Genomic DNA, 9889 nt, shown 5'->3' with positions numbered 1-9889 from the left:
TGTCTTCTCATCTTATGTTCTCTCACTTGATTCATTTCTGAAATCTCTCCGGTGGTCGAGAGCTCCTTACGGTTAACCTAACAAGTGGTAGACCCATTAACTTACTACCTTATGGTTTTGAGCTCTGATACCACTTGCTAGACCAACTGTTCAAGCTTAATCCAAAGGGTTGTTCAACACATTATCGTCAACCCACTGCCTAATATATCCACAAACTTGTCTATGCAACAAAGTTCGGTCATCATCAGTTCCATCAGGGTTCTCTATACCAAAAACTGGTTGATGAAATTTTTTGACATAAAGCAAATCTTCCTTCTTTGACTTACACAAATCATAATTAGGACCATGAAGAGTGATCATCCTACTAGTATTAGTATTGACTTTCATTGTTCACAGAATCACAAGCCCAAAAAAATATCAACAAGCTCTGATACCACTTGTTGTGCCACCGTGGGGAGCTCTCTACTACCAGGGAGATTTCAGAGAGAAATCAAGTGAGAGAACATAAGATGAGAAGACACCACATCCAACTAAAAACCTTAAGGTTGTAAGTTAATGGGTCTCTCATATTATAAACTCCTCACTCTTCCTTACTTTCTTTGATATGGGACTAGCTTCAACACTCCTCACACTTGCAACATTAACAATATCCCCTTAAGTGTGAGCCTCCACATCAGGTATCAACTCTCCTCTAGCTCCTCCACCACATCAGTTTTTGTGCGTTACACCGCGGGACACGCTGCCTGGGCTACCTTTGCCAGGAAGACTTTCGATACTTCACCTTGAAAACCCCTTTAAAACAACCAGACCAATTAACTATTGGCTCTGATACCAATTGTTGGGTTAACCGTGGGGAGCTCTCGACCACCGGGGAGATTTCGGGGAGGAATCAAGTGAGAGAACATAAGATGAGAAGACACCACATCCAACTCAAAACTTTAAGGTGTCAAGTTAATGTGTCTCTCATCTTATAAACTCCTTACTCTTCCTTATTTTCTTTGATATGGGACTAACTTCATGCACTCCTCACACTTGCAACATTAAAACAATACAATGTCAAGGTAGTAGACGTTCACTAGTAAGATATTAGAACTTGTCCAATATTTTAATGGTGAAGCATCTTTCCATAGCCTGAAATTCAACTCAGTCTGTGGTGCGGTGATTTAAAACCACAGACTAACCGGCAAGTGCATCGGGTCGTACCAAGTAATACCTTACGTGAGTAAGGGTCGATCCCACGAGGATTGATGGATCAAGATACAATGATTGATTGATTGGCTTAGTTAGGCAAGCAGAAATGGGTTTTGAGATATTCAAAAGGTTTAAATTGAAATATCAGAAGGCAGGCACGCACGTAAATAAGTTGAAAATAAAATATTGGAGAAACAGTTAAGGCTTCAGAGTTATCTATTTTCCGGATTGATTTTTCTTACTAACTATTTTAATCATGCAAGATTTAATTCATGGCAAACTATATGTGACTAGACCCTAATTCCTTAGACCTTCCTAGTCTCCTCTAAAATTTATTAACTGCCAATTCCTTGGTCAATTAATTCCAATTAGAAGGTGATGATCAAATTCCAGTTTATATGCCACAAGAATTCTAATTATCCAAAAATAAGGGGATTATATGTCATGTATCCCGTTAAATACAAACAATTAGAAATTCATGATAATATATTTTCAAGCTGTTGTTCAAGTAAAGAGCTTTTCCAAGTTATACAAGAACTCAATTAGAACATGGGTCATACTTCCGTTCCACCCAAATTCATAAAATAAAGAACAAAAACAATTATTGAAATATAAATCAAAACATGAATTAAATTAGAAAGAGCAAATGAATCAATCCATACAATAGACAGAGCTCCTAACCTTAACAGTGAAGGTTTAGTTGCTCATGATTGAGAGGACAAATAAGGATTCAGTTAACTAATGGAATCCCTTTTTATAACTAATCATAATAAATTTATAATCTAATTATTTAAAATTAAAAATAACATCTTTTCATAAAAATAAGATTTGAATTTAAAATCAGAATAATCAGTAAGTCTTCAGTTGATGGGTGGGGACCACATGTTTTGTCCATTCTGCAGCTTCTAATATGTGTTTTCTAGGCTGAAAACTGGGTCAAAACAGTCCAAAAATCGCCTCCAGCGTTTTTTCTGCGTTTTCTGCACGTGGTGCATGTCACGCGTACACGTCGATGGTCTTTTTCGCAAGTCACGCGGACGCGTCGCTTAGCAAATCTTCAAATCACGCGTACGTGTCACTGACGCGTACGCGTCGCCATGGAAAACTCAAAATCACGCGTACGCGTCAGCCACGCGTACGCGTCGCTCCTTGCTGCCATCTCCTTTGATTCTTATGTTGCAGAAACTCCATCAAATCCAGCCGAATGCTACCTAAAATAAACAAAATTGCAAAAGACTCAAAATAGCATCCATATTGGCTAAAAGATAATTAATTAGTTATTAAACTCAACAAATTAGATGCAAATTTACTAAGAAAAGATAGGAAAGATGCTCACGCATCAGTCTGATGCAGTTGCATATGAGAAACACTGATGGCTTCTCTTTGACTAATCAACTTCTTCAGATTACCAACAGTAAAGGAGGCTGGAACCTCCACATGGAACTCCTTCTGAAAATTCTGCACTAGATGAGGTATCAGAAAAACCTGCACAGTAATCCTCGTTGTGAAAATCAGTGTCAATTCATACTCTTTTTTTAAAAAAATCATAGAATCTCCAATCCAAATGGAGAATACCCATGAGGATGAAAGAAACACTCAAATTAAAACTATCACAACTATACACAATCCAATCCTATGAAGCTTATCAACTCTCATTTTCTAATTTTTATGACTATAAAAAGATAACCTCTCAGATGGCATTTAAAAAAGAAAAGAAACAAAGGTATGGAAATCACATTCCTAAATTTACTTGATAAAACAAGCAGGCTATAATTCTAATTTTTCCTGGAGACAGGCTTAATCAATAGTAGGGCTGAAAATAGAACCTAACTAATAGCAATATAGCTTCAAGAACATAAAACACATCCAATAACTAGAAGAATGCTGTTGTCTACAACCATTCATCTCCCATATATTTATATTGATATAGCTATGCTCAGCGACCATCTTAATAAGTCTATACACACTATTCAAAACAATACCAAAAATATTACAAGTATAGTAGTATATCTTTTGATTTTTTTTCTCTTTGGTAGCTAGAAGTTCTTGAAGTCCTTGGCCGTGAGAAAAGAACCATAGTCATAATTGACTAAGACTCTTGATTCATGGAAGACATCCAATTCAAACAACCGCATATTAAAATCAACTAAATTCACAACATCACCTTCACTAGTCTCAAGCAATATCTCTCTGATATTTTCCGGCAACGCCAATGTCCAACGGAGCGGGTGTGCAGCCACCTTCTCGTTTGATGTCCCGTTGGTGTCGTTCAAATTAAACAACACCTCTATAGGCCTCTTTCTCATGTTCTAATTCACCTGCAATATGTTGTGCCGCCGTGGGGAGCTCATTAGTGTTGCAAGTGTAAGGAGTGCATGAAGTTAGTCCCAAATCAAAGAAAGTACGGAAGAGTGAGGAGTTTATAAGATGAGAGACACATTAACTTGACACCTTAAGGTTTTGAGTTGGATGTGGTGTCTTCTCATCTTATGTTCTCTCACTTGATTCCTTCCCGAATTCTCCCCGGTAGTCGAGAGCTCCCCACGGTTAACCCAACAAATTGTTTCAGAGCCGAGAGACCCATTAACTTACTACCTTAAGGTTTTGAACTCTGATACCACTTGTTATGCAAACTGTTCAAGCTTAATCCAAAGGGTCCGAGCATGTGTCTCTCCAATAATATGGTTCAACACATTATTGTCAACCCACTGCCTAATATATCCATAAACCTGTCTATGCAACAAAGTCCAATCATCATCAGATTTATCATTAGGCTTCTCTATACCAAAAACTGGTTGATGAAAATTTTTGACATAAAGCAAATCTTCCATCTTTGACTTCCACAAATCATAATTAAGACCATTAAGAGTGATCATCCTACTAGTATTAGTGTTGACTCCCATTGTTCACCGAATCACAAGCCCAGAAAAATACTAACAAGCTCCAGCCGTGGAGAGCTCTCGACAATCGGGGAGATTTCGGGGAGGAATCAAGTGAGAGAACATAAGATAAGAAGACAATACACCTAACTCAAAACCTTAAGGTAGTAAGTTAATGGGTCTCTCATATTATAAACTTCTCACTCTTTCTTGCTTTCTTTGATGTGGGACTAACTTCAGCACTCCTCACACTTGCCACATTAACAATTTTTCCCTTAAGTGTGAGCCTTCACATCAAGCATCAACTCCCCTCTAGCTACTCCACCACATGAGTATTCGTCCATCACACTGCCGCAAAACACGACGGAACATGCCGTCCGGACTACTTTTGCTGCAAAGACTTTCGATGCTTCACCTTGAATACCCCTTTAATACCACTAGACCGATTAACCATCGGCTCTGATACCACTTGTTGGGTTAACCGTGGAGAGCTCTCGACCACCAGGGAGATTTCGGGAAGGAATCAAGTGAGAGAACATAAGATGAGAAGACACTACATCCAACTCAAAACCTTAAGGTGTCAAGTTAATGGGTTTCTCATCTTATAAACTCCTCACTCTTCCTTACCTTTTTTATGGGATTGACTTCATGCACTCCTTACACTTGCAACATTAACACAATACAATGTCAAGGTAGTAGATGTTCACTAGTAAGATATTAGAACTTGTCCAATATTTTAATGGTGAAGCATGTTTCCATAGCCTGAAATTCAACTCAGTCTGATGCAGTCGCATATGAGAAACACTGATGGCTTCTCTTTGACTAATCAACTTCTTCAGATCAACAACAGTAAAAGAGGATGGAACCTCCACATGGACTGCTTCTAAAAATCCGGCGTTACATGAGGTATTAGAAAACCTGCACAGTAATCATCGCTGTGAAAATCAGTGTCAATTCATACTCTTTTTTTAAGTAAAAAAATCATAGAATTTCCAATCCAAATGGAGAATACTCATGAGGATGAAAGAAACACTCAAATTAAAACTATCACAACTATACACAATTCAATTCTATAACACAAATTTATGTAGCTTATCAGATCTCATTTTCTAACTTTTATGACTATACAAAAGATAACCTCTCAGATGGCATTTAAGAAAGAAAGAAAACAAAGGTATAGAAATCACATTCTTAAGTTTACTTGATAAAACAAGCAGGCTATAATTCTAATTTTTCCTGGAGATAGGCTTAATCAATAGTAGGGCTGAAAATAGAACCTAACTAATAGCAATATAGCTTCAAGAACATCAAACACATCTAATAACTAGAAGAATGTTGTTGTCTACAACCATTCACCTCCCATATATGTATATTGATATAGCTATGCTCAACGACCATCTTAATAAGTCTATACACACTATTCAAAACAAAACAAAAAACATTACAATTATAGTAGTATATCTTTTGATTTTTTTCTCTTTGGTAGCTAGAAGTTCTTGAAGTCCTGGGCCGTGAGAAAAGAACCATAGTCATAATTGACTAAGACTCTTGATTCATGGAAGACATCCAATTCAAACAACCGCATATTAAAATCAACTAAATTCACAACGCCACCTTCAGTGGTCTTAAGCAATACCTCTCTGATATTCTCTGGCAATGCCAATATCCAATGGAGCGGGTGTGCAACCACCTTCTCCTTCGATGTTCCGATGGTGTTGTTCAGATTAACCAATACCTTTATAGGCCTCTTCCTCATGTTCTGATTCACCTGCAATATGTTGTGCTGCCGTGGGGAGCTCGTTAGTGTTGCAAGTGTGAGGAGTGCATGAAGTTAGTCCCACATCAAAGAAAGTAAGGAAGAGTGAGAAATTTATAAGATGAGAGACCCATTAACTTGACATCTTAAGGACTTGAGTTAGATGTGATGTCTTCTTATCTTATGTTCTTTCACTTGATTCCTTCTCAAAATCTCTCTGGTAGTCGAGAGCTCTCCACGGTTAACCCAACAAGTTGTTTCAGAGCCAAGAGACCCATTAACTTACTACCTGGTCGAGATTTTGGGAGGAATCAGGTGAGAGAACATTAGATGAGAAGACACCACATCCAACTCAAAACCTTAAGGTAGTAAGTTAATGGGTCTCCCATATTATAAACTCCTCATCAAGCATCAACTACTCTCTAGCTCTTTCTCTCTAGCTCCTTCACCACATGAGTATTCGTCCATCACACTGCCACAAAACACTGCGGGACACTACTCTCTAGCTCTTTCTCTCTAGCTCCTTCACCACATGAGTATTCGATGTTTCACTTTGAATACTCCTTTAAAACCACCAGACCGATTAACCATCGGCTCTGATACCACTTGTTGTGCCACCGTGGGGAGTTGTCGACCACCGGAGAGATTTCAGGGAGGAATCAAGTGAGATAACATAAGGAAACACTGATGGCTTCTCTTTGACTAATCAACTTCTTTAGATCAAAGGAGGATGGAACCTCCACATGGAACTGCTTCTGAAAATCCTGCGCTGGATGAGGTATCAGGAAAACTGCACAGTAATCCTCACTGTGAAAATCGGTATCGACACCGGTTGAGGCAGAGGCTCAGGTGATGCCGGTTGAGACACTAGTGGAGGCAAAATGACGAGAGGTTAAGACATCAGTCGATGTATAATCAAACGTTGAGACACTGGTTGACGCAAAGGCGCAGTTGACGCTGGTTGAGGCAGAGGCGGTGGAGGTTGAGACGGACTGACCGAAGGTTGAGACACCGTTGAGGCAGACTGGCCGAAGGTTAAAACACATCATGCACCTCCATGCCTATGACGGAGCTGTTGTACACTGATGATTAGATTTTTGACGGTTTAGAATTTCACTAATGAAATCTCGTTGTAAAGTATAGTTTCTAAACCAAACAATAATCCTTTCATACAAAAAGTTGTTTGTCACTAGTACAAACCCCTAAAATTTATAAACCGAAGTATTCAAACCTCGGGTCGTTCTCCCTAGGAATTGTAATGAAGTGTTTTGTTATTGGTTGAGTTGTTTTGGGGTTTTGGATAAGAGGCATGAAAGTAAATGGCAATGAAAATAAACTAACAACTATAAAAGGCTCTTAGCAAGGTATGAAAATTAGAAGTCCTATCCTAGTTATCCTCCTCAATTGTGATGAGAATTGTTCATTGCTACCACTTAGTTAACCCTTACTAAATAAAGGAAAGTCAAGTGGATGAATCAATTTGATTCCTCAAGTCCTAATCAACTCCTAAAGGAAAGACTAGCTTTAGAGGTATTCAAATCAATTAGGTAGCGTTTGTTTTGCAGTACTGGGACAGAGACTGAGAGACTGAGACACAGTATCATGTTTGTTGGCTCAGAGACTGGTACTAAAGTTTTTGTCTCTGTCCCCAAAATTTCAGTATTTCAGTGCCTCCAAAATGTAGGGACACAGGGGACTGATATTTTTAGAAACAAAGACTGAAACTTTAATAACATTTTATACCTAAAATACTCTCATTTTAATTAATTAATTTCAATTTTATCCTTTGTGTAAATTAAATTAGAATTTTATTCTTGTTTTAATTTTTGTCTCTCACTTGTCACCAAACAGAATACTAAAACTTATTTCAGTCTCTGTCTCTTAGTCTCTGTCTCTCAGTCTCAGTCTTTCAGTATCTGTCTCTCCACCAAACGCTACCTTAGCAACTTCTAATTATCAATCAACAAAGGAATTAGATAACTCAAGAGTCACTAATTACTCTACCTAGGCCAAGAGGAACAAAACTCACACTAAAACCCAACCAAGCATTTCATCAAACACTTGGAAGGCATAAAAGAAAAGCTTAGTAAATTAACAACAAGAATAGAATCTAACTACACTTATTGCAAAGAATTAACAACAACAATCAAGGAAATCACAATTATCATGAATTGCCTCAAATTGCATTATTGAAAGGAAACAAAGGAACAACAATCTATCCAAAACAAAATGAAGAATTACAATTGTTAAAGCACATAACTAGAAAGAGAGAGATGAGAAGATTAAGAATTGATAAAAGAAAATTGAATCAAAGCATGAATTAAACCTAGACCTAAGAAGAGAGATTAACCTAAATCTAATCCCTATTCTAGAGAGAAGTGAGAGCTTCTCTCTCTAGAAACTAACTCTAAACTAATCCTAGTGAGTGTGTATTATTGCCTCCTTCATTCCCCTTTAATCCTTCATCCTTATATTCCTCTTCCTTAGCATTTGGCGCCAAAATGGGTTCAGAAACCCTCTCAAATCGCCAGGCACGTGTTGCATTAGTGAGGTCATGTGCCATCATCGGCGCGTGTGCGCACGGTACGTGTGCGCGTCCTTGGCCTGTTTCGCAATGTGCGCGCGAGCGCCTTGTGCGCGTGCGCGTGCATAGCTGACTTTGCTTCTTTGACTTTTTTATGCTTCTCTCCACTTGTATGCTTCCTTCCTTGCTTCCTTTGATCCATGCCTAGCCTATTTCAATCCTGGGATTACTAGCAAACACATCAAGGCATCTTATAGAATCAAAGTGAAACTAGAATTCATCAAAATAAGGCTTAAAAAGCATGTTTTTACACTTAAGCACAAATATGGGAGAGATAACAAAACCATGCTAATTCATAGGCCAAATGTGACAAAAGGTTATCAAAATACTCTAAATTCAATGCAAAACAAACCGTTAAATTGGGGTTTGTCAACCTCCCCACACTTAAACCTTAGCATGTCCTCATGCTAAAATAAGAAGGAACTAAGGGTTATGACATTTATTGAATGCAACTAAACTATATGAGTCCTATCTAAATGCAACTACCTAGAGTAAATGCAAATGCTTAATTCAAACATATCAAATTGCCAAGAGAGCATGTGTAAGCACAAGACTAGGCAATAGGAATTAATTCCAAACCACAATTGTATTGAATTATCAAAAAGAGTTTAAACTTGCAAGAATATAGATAATATGGATGAACACATGTGATTGAACTTCTGAACCCTCACCGGATGTGTATCCGCTCCATTCACTCAAGTGTTTAAGAGTTAATCCACTCAATTATCTTCTATTCAAGCTTTCCAAAATTTGATTTTCTTCTCACAATCAACATTTATTCAATGCATGCATACATTCATCATGAGGTCTTTCATTTAGGTTGTAATGGGGTTAGGGTCAAGGTAGGGTCATTTATGGTTAAGTGGACTAAGATTTGAATCTTTGATTAGCATAGACTTCCCCACTTAACTATACAAATTCAAACTATTCTAACTACCCATTCTTCACTTTTTCTTACATATTCATGCATCCTTATTTGATTCATAACACTTATGCATTGATTCTCTTTTATTGAACTCACTTTGGGGCATTTTGTCCCCTCTTTATTATTTTTCCTTCTTTTTCCATATACAAATTTTTTTTTCTTTTTCTTTTGTTTTTCTCATTTTCACTTTTATTTCTCTTTCTTTTTTTTTCTTTTTTTTCTTTCAAACTATATACAAGAACATCAATGCATAAGGTCTATTCATTTAATCAATACACGAGTATGGACCCAATTCCTAAACATGAAAGTGTACTACCCCTTTTATCCCATCCAATGTTCCCAAGCCTCACCAACTTTGAATAATAAACACTCTCACTAACCTAGGCTAATCAAAGATCCAAACAAGGACTTTTATTGGTTTTTCCGCCTTGGGCTTGTAATGTGCTAAATTGAGAATAAGTTGGTTAAGCATAGGCTCAAAATTGGCTAACAATGGAGAGTAAAAGGTTGGTTATTTGGGTAAGTGGGCTAATGAAATAATGGCCTCAATCATA

The sequence above is a fragment of the Arachis hypogaea genome, chromosome 5, assembly GCF_003086295.3.
Source record: "Arachis hypogaea cultivar Tifrunner chromosome 5, arahy.Tifrunner.gnm2.J5K5, whole genome shotgun sequence".
In the NCBI taxonomy this organism is placed as follows: Eukaryota; Viridiplantae; Streptophyta; class Magnoliopsida; order Fabales; family Fabaceae; genus Arachis; species Arachis hypogaea.
This window is presented reverse-complemented; position numbering follows the sequence as displayed.